The following is a 17483-nucleotide window of genomic DNA, read 5'->3' as shown; positions in this document are numbered from 1 at the left end:
TAGGGTGTACATTTACGTCATGCAGCGTGGGGGTTTGTATGAGGGGTGATTGCGGGGCGACCTCTCTTCATACAGCGCAGCGTCAGCTGTTTATAACAGCTGACCACCCATGGGCAATAGCTGCAATCGGCCGTATGACCAAGCACGGCTATTAACCCTTTAAATGCCGCTGTCAATGAGATCGCAGGGAGACGTGCGGGTGTCATGGCAGTGGGGAGAAGGACCCCGGCTGCCTTAGCAGACTGCCCATCAAGCCGTCCCTGTGAGGTGACTTGATAGACTGCCTGTCAAAATGCAGTATGATGTAATGCTATGGCATCACATCATACTGCAGGAGTGATCAAAGCATCGCTGGTTGTGGTCCCCCGGGGGGCTACAAAATAAAAGTAAAATAAGATCAATAAAGTTTTACTTTTAAGTTTTAATTGTGGAAAAAAAATAATAAAAGTTCAACTCGCCCCCCTTTTGCCATATCTATAACCAAAAAATCGAAATCCTAAAACAAAAATACATGTTTGGTATCGCCGCGTCCGTAAAAGTCCGATCTATCAAAGTAGCGCATTATTTACCCCACAAGATGAACGTCATCAGAAAAAAAAAAGAACGTCAGAAATGCGCTTTTTCAGTCACCCTGTCTCTGATAACTAAAAAGGTTATTGTGCGCAGAAGATGGCGGCAGGAAATAAAAAAAATAAAATGTCTTTAAAAAAGAATAAAAGCAGTACAGCAAAAAACACCTATAGTAATCGTACCGACCCACAGAATGACCTTATCAGGTCGCTTTTGTCGCTGTTTGTGCGCCGTAGAAACAAGACGCGTCGGAATACTCCACTTAGAATTTTGTAAAAGTTTTTCAGTACATTATATGTAGAGATGAGCGAATATACTCGTTTCGAGTAATTACTCGATCGAGCACCGCGGGTGAAAAGATTCGAGGGGCGCCGAGTACGGAAGTACTCGAAAATCGCGGGGGCGTGGCCAAGTAGGTTTGCTCATCTCTAATTATATGGTACATTAAATAGCGCCATTGAAAACTACAACTCGTCCCGCAAAACCTAACCGCAGACCGCGATGGAGAAATAAAGGAGTTACGATTTTTTAAATCGTGGGAGGAAAAGACAAAATTGGAAAAAAAAATGGCCGCATCATTAAGGGGTTAAAACCGAAAACTAGGGCAGCTACCAAACGCTTCTCTTTCGCTACTGACAACCTTGCAGTGGAAGCTTCGCCCAATAAGTATACTAATGCCCCAACCTTATCATCACCCAATCTTCCCATTGGCGGCCGTTTCATAAGCTGTCCACGTACCTGCCGCCAACAATGCCTGAATCACATGACCAGACCCCGTAGCTGTGGGGGCAGATCCTCCCTTCTTCTTTCACTTCTGGCACGAAGGGTCGAAAGTGTTCCCACTGAAAGTGACAGACAGCGTCCGAAATTGGGTTTTGAATACCCGGCACATGAACCGCTACCAGCCACATATTGGAGGACCAGCACTTTAATAGTAGATGCCGAAGTAAACGAACAACAGGAGCGGTGGACGCCGTTGTGCTGCTAAGGGCCGGCACCACTTCTAAGTTATTGCAGTGAAACCTAATGTTTCCATTACAGAACCATACACCCCATAGCGTCACCGCCACAACCAGATTTGTAAGCAGGCCTGACAGCACCCATGTCTCAGGCCACTGAGCAGCGCACCATTGTACTTGATCCCTGAGCCGCCCGCCGCATCAGTGAACAGTTCACAGTCAGGATTGGCGATCGTCTTCTCCGTCCTTCATGACTTCCCATTGTAGTGGGTGAGAAAAGACATCCACACCTCCAAGTCTAACCATATGTAATGATAGGGTGATCTATCTCCAGACGTGGCCCCTGGATTGGCCAGACTGCCTAGAGGAACTTGAATTACTAGCCAAGCCATAGGATTCTGGAAGGGACTGGCCATATCTCACAGGAGCGACCACCCTCAACCACAAGCCGATGTCCTTGTGGTCCCACCTAATGTTGGGACAAACAGCTTTTCGTTATCTAAACTGCTGATCATATCAAAGTCAAGTTTGGCCTCCGTAAACTCGTTATGCCTCCCCAATAGCGTCCGTATACCAGAAAAGAGCCGAACAATTGGCGCCCGTTCTCCAATGACGTTAGCCAGAATACCGAATGTCTGCAGCCAGTTCTGTGGGATCAAACGCCATCTTTTCTTCTCCTCATCCTTTTTTGACTTGGTCCTCAATTCTCTTGGTCTAAGTTAAACTTCTCCAAAGGTAGGAGCCAAAATATCTCTACATATGTGCTGCGCCAAATCTTGTCTTTTATTACTTGAGTTAAGTGAACTCCCAGCGGACCCTGAAAGTATTCGTAGACCTCGCCCTTAGCGCTGTTGTTGAGACAGATCTCATCGCCGTCCTTTTCAGTCTGAACAGCTACTGTCACCCCTGATGCTAACTTTACATCTGTGACTAGCTGGCCCTCACCACTGAAGGGGCCACAGGAGTCATCCATGCTGAAGCCAGAGAAGGGTTATCTGAAACCTGCTTCCCCTCTTGTACTGAACTAACAACTCCCTAACACCACCCAACAACTCCCTCAGACCCCACCACTCAAATTTTGGCAAAGAACCCATATTTAGAGCGGTGACCCTCCAAGACTTCTACACTTCAACAGGACAGGCTGGAAATCAGCTTCTGGGCCAAATCCTGGTGGATGACCACTCGTTCCTCCTAACCACTGCTTGCAGTTAATCACAATTTCTATGTTTTTGTTTGTTCATCTGGTTTTGAGGATTCACCCCCGATTCTCAATGGGATGAGATTTGAGGAGGTTCTTGGCCAAAGACCAAAATGTCACTGAGCCTCTTAGTTCTCACTTCGGCCTTGTGACATGTGCAGTGTCCGAGGAGTGGGCCAACAGCCGAGGTAGATTGAGGCTTTGTCACTGGGCTCTACCATCTCCTTCCCTGGGGGTAACACGGGACCTGACCAAGTTACTGCTGGGGGAGTTTCACGGGGTAACACAAGATGTGGTTTACCTTAAGTCCTTTTTCGCCACTATTTCATTCGTTGTGGTGAATCAAGAAGTTGGCAAATAAACAGTCTACACACAGGGATAACGTTATGAGCAAAACCAGGAGCGGTCGGTAGACCTCATTTATTCCAACAAAAGGTTACAGTCCAAAACTCTACAGAAGCCAGCAGGACACCGGTGCAGACACAATAGAGGTGTGACAGGGAGGATTCACAGGATGACAGACGAGTCCACAGTCCCAGTTATTGGTGGGGTTCTACTCCCGGCCACTCTCTTTCTCTCTCCAGGTCTCTACCGTTCAACACTCACATTTGTAAAAAAAGGGCACTCGGCGCTGCCTGGCAGTTCCTCTCACTCTCTCAGTCCTCCATATTAGTAGCAGAGAGGCCTGGGTGAATAGGGCCCAGGGCACACAACAGGCCATCACTCAGCCTCTTCCATCCTGGGGGATCCTCATAGGACGAGGTGCTGTTTTTCCTACTCACTAAAAGTCTCTCACTTCCCCAGACTCCAATCAACTTGCAGACTGACTTTTACAAGAGGCTCCAGAAGCAGACTCACGTGCTAACTCTCTCTAGCAAGAAGACCCCTTGCACTACACCTTGCATACACATATATGAAACATGATCACGTGACACACAACCAGATACATTTTCCAGACATCACCCAGACATTAACCTATTCAGTGCTGCAGAGGGGCAATACACATCACAGATGCACATACATAGAAGACACTGACAATACAAATGCACCAGACAAACACATTCATACTGATGGAGGGGCTCCATTAACTCTGAGCCACTACAGTTTCCCCTACTTAGGACATGCCGACACCGGCACCTCTTTAAAACAGAGTATAAATCTGGAGTTGGTCAGTCTGTGTGCTCTACCCAAAAATCGCTTTGAAGAACTATCTGCTCAGTCATGGAGGCTGCAAGGAAAAACCTTAACACTTACTCCACCTCCAGTTACTACTTAGAGCTTACCGATTCCGGTGTACTCAGACTACCTAAGATGTCACTTTCCTTGAAAAGCATTAATGCACGACAGCATGTATAAAACGTGATATGGCCATAACCACTGGAGTACACTGTTAAACTGGACAAAATCCAGGATTCACTAACATTGCTATGGGGCTCTTACATAATTATTCTCCCCAAAGACTAAAGAAGACTGAAAAAGAGCATACATCACTGTAGCTAGACAAAAGAATAGAAGAGGGCGACTGGCAGGTTTAAAGAACAGAAGGCAAGTGGAATGACCATCACTTCCCCTGAAGAAACTATGTGAAGGGTGGTAGCTAGAAGTCAATACCCCCAACCGAGTTGACTAGAAAAATGATAATGAGACTGTATCCCCTGGGACAGACAATATAACAGACAGGCACTGGCACACATTAAGTGGAAACATGAAAATAAAACTCCTAATGCACTTACACACTTATCACTTACAGGTACACACAGTTGATGGAAATGCAGATTTTTACTTAAAACTCCCGTCATAGTCGTGCACAATACTTGAACATTATAGTGCTCCATTAGACACGGCAAAATCACATTATGAAATAAACATTAGAAAAATAACATGCATTTTAAATTATCCAAAGGGACATAACAACTTTCCAGTAATTTTGGGCATAACAGGGCAACATAAAGACTCTGGATAATGAGTCCAAAAAGAAAAACACAGGAGTCTATTAACACTATGTAACCTTGGTGTAGGGAACGGTGGGCTCCTCTGCTTCTGAACCAGCACTGAATCCTGTGGGTGTAGGATTGGTACTCCAAGACTCTATGCCAGTGGATGAACACAGGGAAGGACTCTTGTACAAGAAGGCTCTTACCGCAGAGTCCTCCCTGTCCTCTGGATCTGCTGCCAGCTCAGAACAGTCATGGTCCAACTGCTGCAGTGATGCAGACACACTGGAAGGCCTCTCAACGTATTCCTCAGAAAGTACCCGAGGCACAGAAAGAGGTTGCCGCAGTGAGGCAAATAAGTCCGCTGGACTGGCATACCTCTCTCTAGCTCCCTCTGCTGCTGGAGAGCAGTTTAGAGTTAAACCCCAGGGTATCTCAGCCGGGACAAAGTAAGGTGGTCCTGAGGAATGGTCCCTTTGTTCATCCACAAACACAAAATTCAAGATTGCATCTCCATACTTCCATATGAAGGGTAACAGGTGTGCAGACAGGATGTCCTTATCCTCCTGATTATTACTGTGAATCAGGACCCATGGGGGTACCAGCCTTTCACAAAACCACCCCCAGCGTGGTATCTCTGCAGCCTCCGGAGTCTCTCCTTTGCAGGAGGGATTGGAGATGAAGAAGTACCCTTGGACAGGATAAGGTCTGTCTGGGGGGTTACCTCAGGCACTCCTCTGGAGGTGGTGAAGCAAATGAGGGGGGTACCAATCCCTGTAGCTTGGGCTAGTCACCCCAGTAAATGCGGGATCTGGATGGAGGATATCAAGCTGGAACTGGCAGTATAACCTTAGCCACTATCTCACCTGGGAGGGGGGTGCTCATGCTGGTCTTTAGGGAAAGATGTAGAGGCTCACTCACCAACAGTGGCGACTCTTCCCCTGGGCAGTCTTCTGCACTCTCTTGCTGTTCTGTGGTAGTGGCGACCCCACCTACCTTTCCCTCAGCCATGGCGGGAACTTTGTGGCAGAAAGTTTTCGTGGCTTCCAAAGTACAGGATGGTGAAGAAGCTTGGGTGCCATCCTGTGGGTCCATGTTGTCCTCTTCACTAACAGTCATGAAACGTAGAGCAGGCAATTCAACTTTGTCTAATAGTTCAACACGACCGTGTCTCAGGGTATAACGCATCCTGGACACATATAAATGAGATTTAGATGAAGAGTCTGTATCTTCTCGATGCATTTTTCTGCAGGTTGCTCAGACTTGTCTTTCTGGTGACTTTCTCAGAGGGCTCAGAGGGCTGGAATACCAGAAAATGGCCATATCACGTTTTATACATACTGTTGTGCATTAATGCTTTTCCAGGAAAGTGACGTCTTAGGTAGTCTGAGTACACCGGAATCGGTAAGCTCTAAGTAGTAACCGGAGGTGGAGTAAGTGTTAAGGTTTTTCCTTGCAGCCTCCATGAATGAGCAGATAGTTCTTCAAAGTGATCTTTGGGTAGATCACTGAGACTGACCAACTCCAGATTTATACTCTGTTTTAAAGAGGTGCCGATGTCGGCATGTCCTAAGTAGGGGAAACTGTAGTGGCTCAGAGTTAATGGAGCCCCACCATAAGTATGAATGTGTTTGTCTGGTGCATTTGTATTGTCAGTGTCTTCTATGTATGTGCATCTGTGATGTGATGTCTGAAAAATGTATCTGGTTGTGTGTCACGTGATCGTGTTTCATATATGTGTATGCAAGGTGTAGTGCAAGGGGTCTTCTTGCCAGAGAGAGTTAGCACGTGAGTCTGCTTCTGGAGCCTCTTGTAAAAGTCAGTCTGCAAGTTGATTGGAGTCTGGGGAAGTGAGAGACTTTTAGTGAGTAGGAAAAACAGCACCTCGTCCTATGAGGATCCCCCAGGATGGAAGAGGCTGAGTGATGGCCTGTTGTGTGGCCTGGGCCCTATTCACCCAGGCCTCTCTGCTACTAATATGGAGGACTGAGAGAGTGAGAGGAACTGCCAGGCAGCGACGAGTGCCCTTTTTTACGAATGTGAGTGTTGACTGGTAGAGACCTGGAGAGAGAAAGACAGCAGAGGCACTTCTTCTCTGTCTCTTAAGAACAGGCATGCAGGAATCATCCTGTTCGTGACGCCATAAGGTTTGCTCTGCAGCATCCGAGAAGTGGGCCCACAGCCGAGGAGATAGCGCGGTAGATTGGGGGCTTTGTCACAGGGCTCTACCATCTCCTCCCCTGGGGGTAGTATGGGACCCGACCATGTTACTGCTGGGGGAGTTTCACAGGGTAACCCAGGCTGTGGTTTGGTCCTTTCTCACTTGTGATGCCACCATTCTGTCCTCTGCGATGAATCAAGAAGTTGGCAAATAAACAGTCCACAGTTAGGGATAACGTTATGAGCAAAACCAGGAACGATCCGTAGAGCTCGTTTATTCCAACAAAAGGTTACAGTCCAACACTTTACAGAAGCCAGGAGGACACCGGTGCAGACACAATAGTGGTGTGACAGGGAGAATTCACAAGATGACAAACAAGTCCACAGTTCAAGTTATCTGTGGGGTTCTGTTCCCAGCCACTCTCTTGCGCTCTCGCTCTCTCTCTCTCGCTCTCTCTCTCTCTCCTGTCTTCTCTCTTTCTCTCTCTCTCATCAACATTCACATTTAGAAAAAAGGCACTCAGATGCACACACATAGAAGACACTGACAATACAAATGCACCAAACCCATTCATACTTATAGGGGGCCCTGTTAACTCTGGGCCACTACACATGGGGCTCCATCATGCTGCAAAAAGGCTTGTTCATCACCAGATTGCTCCTGGGTGGTTGGGAGAAGTTGCTCCTGGATAGGAACCTAGAATAGTGGAGTTGCAAGGGACCTCCCAGGGTCATCGGTTCCTCCGGGGTCATCGACTCCTTCCGGGGTCATCAGGTCCAACCCCCTGCTCAGTGCAGGATCACTAAATCATCCCAGACAGATGTCTTTCCGGCCTCTGAACACGTCCATTGAAGGAGAACTCCCCACCTCCTGTGGTAACCTGTTCCACTCATTGATCCCCTCACTGTCTAATATCTAACCTGTCTCCTCCCTTTCAGGTTCATCCCATTGCTTCTAGTGTTTCCTTGTACAGATGAGAATAGGGCTGATCCCTCTGCACTGTGACAGCCCTTCAGATATTTGTAGACCGCTATTAAGTCTCCTCTCAGCCTTCTCTTCTGCTAAACATTCCCAGATCCTTTAACCGTTCCTCATAGGACATGATGTGCAGACCGCTCACCATCTTGGTAACTCTTCTCTGAACTTGCTCCAGTTTGTCTATGTCTTGTATAAAGTGGGGTGCCCAGAACTGGACCCAGTATTCCAGATGAGGTCTGACTAAGGAAGAGTAGAGGGGATAATGACCACACGTGATCTAGACTCTGTGCTTCTCTTAATACATCCCAGAATTGGGTTTGCCTTTTTGGCTGCTGCATCACATTGTTGGCTCATGTTCAGTCTATGATCTATTAGTATACCCAAGTCTTTTTCACATGTGCTGCTGCTTAGCCCAATTCCTCCCATTCTGTATGTGCTTACTTCATTTTTCTTGCCCAGATGTAGGACTTGGCATTTCTCCTTGTTAAATACCATTCTGTTAGTCGCCGACCACTGTGCAAGCTTTTCTAGATCTTTCTGAATCCTCTCCCTCTCTTCCCTAGTGTTAGCTATCCCTCCCAGCTTTGTGTCGCCGGCACATTTGATCAGTTTCCCACAATTCCCTCCTCCAGATCATGTATAACAATGTTGACCAACACTGGGCCTAGGACGGAGCCTTGTGGTCCCCACTTGATACATTCTCCCACTTGGATGTGCAGCCATTTATGACCACTCTTTGAGTACGATCACTCAGCCAGTTGGGAATCCACCTAACAGTTGTCTCGTCAATCCCAGATTTGGTCATTTCATCAATAAGTCTGGTATGAGATACTTTGTCAAATGCTTTACTAAAGCCAAGATATACTATATCCACCGCATTTCCCTGATCGGTCGGTGATTCTGTTATATAAGGACATTAGATCCATCTGGCATGACTTGTTTGGTACAAACCCATGCTGGCTCTGGTTAATTACTCCATTCTCATCCAAGTACTTGGATGCTTGGAAGAAGTTGCTCCTGGATTACTTTAGTTCTGTTATTCTCTTTGTAGGTGGAAAGAATTGTCAAATGATTCATCCTTGTCGGAATTTTTAGACTTTTTATATCCGCTGTATTTGTCAATAAAAGTGTAAAATCCTATGAAATGTTATAACTGTACTTCAGTAACCATAGAAGCATCTGCCTTAGGCTGGACTCAGGCTATGCGGGGGCTGTGCGCCCGTGTCATTCGCAGGCACCCCGTTACATTGCCGTATGCAGTTCTGCTCACATTAGCATGTCAGAATGACATAATATACGAGTGTGGCGTATATACATGCGGTGGAGCCCATTGTTCTCTATGGGCGGCGTGTATATGTGCGCAGCAGTGCGTGTGAGATACGCGGTCATGCGCAGTACAATTTCGCCATCATCTGCAATAGTACGCAGAGTCACGGCCAGCTCCACGGCTGTAAAACACTCCGTGACCCACGCAGTATTTTGCGCTTCCGAACGAGTGAGCCCGGCATTGGGCTGCCTTCACATCTGTGCTGGGACTTCTGTCCGGGGGTCTGCTGCAGATCTGCCGCAAAATACGAGGAAAAGCGTTTATTCTCCAGGTAAAATGCCGAGCAGCTGAGCGGAAACTGATGGGGCCTCATTATAGTCCATGCGCTCCATGCAGCCATAAGACATGTAATATACAGACTGTCCCAGCCTTATGGCAATAGGAGTGCTGCTTCTGTGCATATACTTGTCCTAATATACAGCCCAATGATGTGCCAAGTTTCATTTGTTTAAACTGTGTTAAAGTTGAGTGTATATGTGTTTCTGTGATTCTGGTCAGCAGCCCCTGCAATGGGAATGTGATGCTGGAGGGACTCACCCCTATGGGGTCAGCCTGCCTGTCTGCAGACCCAGTATGAGAAGGAAGCAGGATGTGACGACACACAGAGAGCAGCAGCCATCTTTGCAGAGAGAGAACCAAGTGCCTGTGCTGCATGGAGAGTGTGTGGAGATCTTAGAGGACTTTCCTGTGCAGCTAACCTGTGTGTAATTCAGTCCAGAGGCAGACAGAGTGTAAAGAGACAGTATGTTCAGTGGAGACATGCTGAAAGGACTGTGCCCAGTGGCTAACCAGTAATACTGACATTGTGGCTGTGGACATTGCCTGTCAGGGTGCTGAGCTACTTGCTGTTGGATCCTATTGCCTCCATTTGGTTTTCCTGCCTGCTGGGAAGAATCTTATTGCCTCGGATGTTGTGATAACCGTGAGGAGAGGACACTTCGCTATACAAGAAAGGGACGACATTGGGCCCCAACGTGCGCTTCTACAAACTGTAAGCAGTCCACCCGGACCACTGGTAAGAGGGGTGCGCACTCAAATGTGAAGTTAGGGTCAGTTAGGGATAGTTTTGGGACTATTGTTCTTTCAGTGTCCGTGCTGTGGAGGTGGACATAGTAAACGTGGAATATATTGTGGAATCTAACTTGAATTGTTCCAACTATACTGTGTATTGTGCTTGTCCTTATTCCTGTTCTTTTACCATTAACTTGCCTTTATTAACCTGTAGTAAATACATTTTTCTTAACTTGACCACCCCGTGTGCGTCCTTTCTGGTTGCGGAGACCAAACCACCTGCCTTGCTCTCGGTTCACAAATTGGCGTAGTCGGCAGGATCCGCTTTCCCGAATGGACGGCAACGCGCCAGTTAGAGGGGATGGTGCCAGAGGAGGAATGCCAGCAGGGGCTATAGTGAGTCAGTTAGTTAAATTTGATGGCAATAATATGTCTGTGAGTATGTGGGTGGAGCAGATAAGAATGGTCCAGCGAATGTACCAGACCGCACCAGAAGTACTAGTAGAGCTAGCAATATTGACGTTACAAGGTGATGCTAAGACCACAGTGATATTAAAGGGGTTGTCTCGCGAAATCAAGTGCGGTTATACACTTCTGTATGGCCATATTAATGCACTTTGTAATATACATCGTGCATTACTTATGAGCCATACAGAAGTTATTCACTTACCTGCTCCGTTGCTAGCGTCCTCGTCTCCATGGTTCCGTCTAAATTCGCTGGCAGCTTGCTTTTCTAGACGCACTTGCGCAGTCCGGTCTTCTGCTCTCAGCACGAGCCGCTTCAGCCTGCTAGCCGCTACAGCTCTTCTGCGCATGCGCAGACGAGCTGTCACTTCTCGGGAGCACGCTGGAGCGGCCATTCTGTACCATCCTCTCTTAGAGGAAGGTGCAGAAACTTGAGCCGTCCAGCCGCCCCGAGAAGCCGCCCAGCCGTCCCGAGAAGCCGCCCAGCTGTCCCGCCGTCCTGCCGTCCCGCCGTCCTGCCGCCCAGGTAAGTGATGGGCCGGGGGGGCTGCCGCTGGGCCGGGGGGGGTCTGCCGCTGGGCCGGGGGGCCTTTGTCTGTTGTCAGGGGTCTAGCGCCGGTTACCTGCTGCCTGGCGGTGGGTGACTGTGTGCCGTGGTCGGCCGCGTTCAATCCAGGGGTCCGGTCGGCGGCTGCGGGGCGTCTGGTTGTCAGGGAGACACAGCTGGTAGCGTCTCGGGAGCGCGCACGTCGGGCTACACCAAGCGACGGGAAAAAAGCCGGCGGCCATCTTGGGAACATTTTTATAAGTTGCTGAAACGCTGGAACTGTAAGAACAAACCAGCTAGAAAAGTCATTTACAGGGGGGCTTAGTAATGTATGCTTAATAAGGGGGACTGGCCAAAAAAAAAAAATTCACTGCTTCCTCGAGACAACCCCTTTAAGGCCATTCGATCAAAGGCAGACATTTGAGTAAGTGGTACAGATTCTAGAAACCATCTATGGAGAAACAGCATTGCTGGGATCCCTGCAGACTCGATTCTTCCAGAGAGTGCAACAGGAGAATGAAAGCCCCCCCCCCCCCCCCAATATGCAAATGCCCTACAAGAACTGATCCGAGATATTTAAGGAAAGGAAAGAGGCTCACCGGCCTTCTGTAACCCTGATCGGACTCTCCGTGAGCAGTTTGCTCTGGGGATCCGCGACGGCAGTTTGACTGTTGCTATGCAGGACTTTATACGACGAGAGACTAATGCTAAATTTCATGACGTGCAGGTAGAGGCCATCTCACGTGCCAATAGTATTGTCCCAAAGCCCCAGACCGCAGTTGGAGTCACTTTGTCGCAGGGGGCTAGCTCCAGCCTAGAAACAGTAGAAAGAGTGCCAGCTAAAGAAATTCTAACGGTAATGCAGAAATTGCAACAGCAAATGGAACGCTTGCAAACCTGTTGTGATGAAAACTCTATGAGAATTGCAGACTTCCAGAGAACTAGAGATGAAGGAGTGGGCCGACCAAGAAGGTCAGAACCACCCACAACCCCGCTGGAGGGATGAGAACAGGACCTACCGAAGGGGTCCCAATGATTTAGTACAGCGCTCAGGAGAAACCGAAGGGGCTTACCGAAGGGGTCCAAATCGATGTCCAGAACGACGGGAAATACGCTGCTGGGAGTGTGGACGGATGGGCCACGTTGCTGCCAGATGTCCAGACCAGCGACAAGCTTATGAGAGACTGCCGTTAAACTACGGTCCCCTGCTGCTGTAGGGCATGGAGTAGGGGAGACTGAGAAGGAGATTATGTGGGGAAAATGCCCTGATGATGACCTAATTGCTGCAAGTCCTGTCATCCAAATGGAATTAGAAGGTATTCCGGTTATCGGGATGATTGACACGGGTTCTCAAGTAACGACTCTGAGTAGAGATTGTTATGAACGGTACTTCCGACAACATGTGAAATATGATCCCCATACATTCGTACGAGTGGTTGCAGCCAACCAGTTACCAGTCCCAGTAGTGGGAGTGACCTGGATGAATGTCCGGTTATGTGGTCAAGATCTAGGTAAGAAAGGCATTGTGGTGGTACAGGAGCCACATGAAGTAAAGGCCCCTGTCATTTTGGGGATGAATGTGCTAAAAGAATTGGATCAGATCCTCATTGAAAAGAAAGGTCATGGTTATTGGAAACAAACTACCACCCATCGGCCTACTCGAGCAGCGTTCCAGCGGCTGATCCGGATATGTGGCTTACAGGAAAGCTCGGATGCACAGCGTCCTCTGGCACGAATTTCTGTCCCTATGCATACAAAAGTTACACTGCCACCCCGTCGGGAGATGATAGTGTCCATGCCTGTAGGCACCTGTCGGAAATTAGAAGGCATAGCTGTCCTGGTAGAACCACTGCCGGCAGCCGAAGGAGGTGTTGATCCGCTAGTAGCCCGTTCCTTGGCAATAGTTCGCAATGGGAGAGTACCACTCCGATGTGTAAACACCCGGGACCGGAGTGTAGATCTGACACCAGGAAGGATGCTGGCTAACATCTATGTAACTCCGGAAGAAGTAAAGGGGGTAACGCCGATGCATCTGAAGCCGGCTGAAAGAGATGAGTGGACCATAACCGTGTCTATGGGAGAAGATGAGGGTCCCTCCTCTGAATGGAATGGCTGTGCAATTCGAGAACAGATGAAGATGGAGACTTATTCGTGTTCTCCAAAACAGGTCCAGAAAATAGATGAGCTGTTGTGGGAAAACAGAGCCACTTTCACGCGTTACGCTGAAGATTTTGGATGTACAACTGGGGTCTGCCATGAGATTCCCACAGGAGACACCCCTCCAATTAGAGAGCGCTACCGACAAATTCCTCCACGGTTGTATCAGGAAGTGAAAGAACTGTTGACTAAGATGCTGCAAGGTGGGATCATCCGAGAAAGCCAAAGTCCCTGGGCAGCTCCAGTGGTGTTAGTAAAAAAAAAAGATGGGTCTCTTCGGTTTTGTGTAGACTATCGGAAGTTAAATGCCTGCACCGTGAGAGATTCCTACCCCTTACCCCGGATTGAGGAATCCCTCTCAGCGCTAGGGAGAGCTCGGTACTTCTCCTCACTAGATCTGGCTAGTGGGTATTGACAGGTGCCGATGGCTGAGAAAGACAAGGAGAAGACAGCTTTCATCTTGCCCATGGGACTATATGAATTTAACCGGATGCCCTTCGGGCTGACAAATGCACCCGGAACGTTCCAGAGATTGATGGAGAAATGTCTCGGTGACTTTAACTTTGAGTTCACTCTCATTTACTTGGATGACATTATAGTGTATTCTGCAACCTTTGAAGACCATCTCTACCAACTGGGTCAAGTATTTCGACGATTGCGGGAACACGGGCTCAAATTAAAACCCAGCAAATGTTGGTTGTTCCAATCTGAAATTGATTACTTGGGTCATCGCGTATCAGGAGAAGGGATGAGACCGTCGAGGGACAAGATAGCGGCTATTCAGGATTGGCCAACACCAACTACCCTGCGAGAAGTAAGGGCGTTTCTTGGAGTAGCCGGTTACTATCGACGGTTTATTAAGGATTTTGCCAGGGTAGCAGCACCACTAAATGCCCTCCTACGGGGCACATCCGGTGGTCCGAAGAACCGGCCTGTGAAATGGGGAACTGAACAGGAAAAAGCCTTCCGGGAATTGAAGGATGCTCTGACAACGACCCCAATCTTGGCGTACGCTGATTACCACTTACCGTTCCAGCTATATACGGATGCGAGCCTGTATGGTCTCGGAGCAGTGCTTTCCCAGATTCAGGATGGCCAGGAGCGGGTTATAGCATACGCCAGCCGGTCTTTGCGGGATTCTGAAAGATATCCTGAGAATTATAGTTCATTTAAGTTGGAGCTGTTGGCACTAGTGTGGGCCATGACTGAGAAATTCTCTGAATACTTGACTGGGGCTGAAATTTTAGTACTGACTGACAACAACCCATTAGCTCATCTGGAAAATGCCAAGCTTGGGGCTTTAGAGCAGAGGTGGATAGCCCGAATGTCTAAGTTCAATTATCACATTAAGTATTGGTCCAAGACAGAGAACCAGAATGCTGATGGACTTTCTAGGGTAACTACCCAGACCCCCACAGGAGATGTGGATCACGAGTTAGAGCATGTGGAGGTGCCTGACTTCAGCAGATTTTCACAGGCCTTGGCCACCGCTAATCAGTGTGAAATGGAAGGGACTGAAGTGGCTCCTTTCTTTGGTCCCTCAAGACAGGAATGGGCACAGATGCAGCAGGCCCATGAGGGGCTGGCACGGATGATCAAGTTTGTTGAGGAAGGCAAGAAGCCCTGTAGAGAGGAAAGAGAATGACTGACACGGGAGATGTTATTGGTTCTGAGTCAGTGGGAGAAGTTGGAGATGAAAAATGGAGTTCTATGCCGAAAGGTTTATCTACCTTCTGAAATCGACGTTCGATACCAAATTGTGGTGCCTAGTGAACTGGCTCGCTCATTGGCGATGGAGGCTCATAACAAGAATGGTCACTTTGGTCACGAAAAGACCTTTAGTTGGTTACAGCGTCTGATTTACTGCCATGGTCTCCGTCAAATGGTTGAAGAAGTATGCCGCAGCTGTCGAACTTGTGAGATCCATAAGGCAATAGAACAGAGGGCTCCCCTGCAAACCATAGTGACCCAGGAACCTTTGGAAATCGTCATGATAGACTATCTAATGGTGGGCCCATCCAACAGCGGGCATCAGTTTTGCCTCGTAATGGTGGACCACTTTACCAAATTTGCAGTGGTAACCGCCACCAAGGACCAGACAGCTGAGTCAGCAGCTCGGGCTCTGTGTCAAGATTTCATTCGAGTGTATGGGTGTCCTCAACGCATCCACTCCGATCAGGGAGCCTGCTTTGAGGGCCATGTAATGAAGGAAGTTCAATGTATCTATGGAATAAAGAAGTCGCACACAACTCCATACCATCCGCAAGGGAACGGGGCCTGTGAAAGATTCAACAGAACTCTGCTACAGATGCTGCGGACGCTGGAGGAAGACAAGAAGTTACAATGGCCTCAGTTCTTGTTTGAGATGGTCTGGGCCTATAATAATCAGGTCCATTCTACAACGGGGTACTCCCCTTATACTCTCTTCTTTGGGCGTTCTGGGCGAAGTATGGGAGAATTACAGCTGACTGATGTGGATGGGTTCCCTCCAAGGGATCCAAACTCCTGGGTACGAGCACATCGGCAGAGACTTGAGACGATCCATCGATTGGTGCGGCAGCATCTACGAGAACATTCTCATTCTGATAAGACCCCAGTGCAAGAAGCACCATTGCAGCCAGGCGACCTGGTTCTGGTACGTGTCAAGAAGCCCCAAGGGAAGCTGGAAAGCAGATGGGAGGCTGTGCCATATCGTGTTGTTTGCCGCAAGTATGCCAATGGGCCAGTGTACCAAGTCCAGAAGGAAGGAGCTGATTATGTTCGAGTACTTCACAGAAATATGCTGCGCCTATGTCATTCTGAAGAAACAAATTGTATCAGAACTGCCAACGTCAACGAGCTCCCACAGTCAGAGACTGGTGGTGTGGAATGGGCCTATGACGATGAGGATGATTGCTGGCCGATCCTTGCTCCTGAGGATGTTCCACCGGTGACTACTGAGCCTCCAGCCTCTGCCCCCACTGGTGCGGAGTCTGCTAGTACTTCTCAGCCCATGGCTGAAGTGCCCCAGAGTATTTCACAGGTCCTCAGACGGACCACTAGGACAAATGCTGGCACCCCCCCTGTTCGGTATTTGCAGGATGAGTTTGTTTGGCCTGCCATACAACGGTACACTACAACTTTGCACATAAAAGTACAACCCTCTGGATATTCAGTCGTTGGCAGGGACTGCCAATCTTAAAGTGGGGGGGAATATGTAATATACAGACTGTGTCCCAGCCTTATGGCAATAGGAGTGCTGCTTCTGTGCATATACTTGTCCTAATACACAGCCCAATGAGGTGCCATTTGTTTAAACTGTGTTAAGGTTGAGTGTATATGTGTTTCTGTGATTTTGGTCAGCAGCCCCTGCAATGGGAATGTGATGCTAGAGGGACACACCCCTATGGGGTCAGCCTGCCAGTATGAGAAGGAAGCAGGATGTGACGACACACAGAGAGCAGCAGCCATCTTTGCAGAGAGAGAACCAAGTGTCTGTGCTGCATGGAGAGTGTGTGGGGATCTTAGAGGACTTTCCTGTGCAGCTAACCCGTGTGTAATTCAGTCCAGAGGCAGACAGAGTGTAAAGAGACAGTATGTTCAGTGGAGCCATGCTGAAAGGACTGTGCCCAGTGGGTAACCAGTAATACTGACATTATGGCTGTGGACATTGCCGCCAAAGCTAAAGACTGGCAGTGCTGTTGAGTACCGGACGGTAACTGCACAACCCCTGGCTTATATCACACCGCAGTGTATGGATTCTGCAGGACTGTCAGTGTGCCGAGCTACTTGCTGTTGGATCCCATTTCATCCATTTTGTTTTCCTGCCTGCTGAGAAGAATCTTATTGCCTCGGATGTTGTGATAACCGTGAGGAGACGACGCTTCGCTATACTAGAAAGGGACGACATCGGGCCCCAACACGCGCTTCTACACACTGTAAGCAGTCCACCCGGACCACTGGTAAGAGGGGTGCGCACCCAAATGTGAAGTTAGGGTCAGTTAGGGATAGTTTGGGGACTATTGTTCTTTCAGTGTCCGTGCTGTGGAGGTGGACATAGTAACCGTGGAATATATTGTGAAATCTAACTTGAATTGTTCCAACTATACTGTGTATTGTGCTTGTCCTTATTCCTGTTCTTTTACCATTAACTTGCCTTTATTAACCTGTAGTAAATACATTTTTCTTAAGTTGACC

The sequence above is a fragment of the Eleutherodactylus coqui genome, chromosome 10 (assembly GCF_035609145.1).
Source record: "Eleutherodactylus coqui strain aEleCoq1 chromosome 10, aEleCoq1.hap1, whole genome shotgun sequence".
NCBI classification, from domain to species: Eukaryota; Metazoa; Chordata; class Amphibia; order Anura; family Eleutherodactylidae; genus Eleutherodactylus; species Eleutherodactylus coqui.
This window is presented reverse-complemented; position numbering follows the sequence as displayed.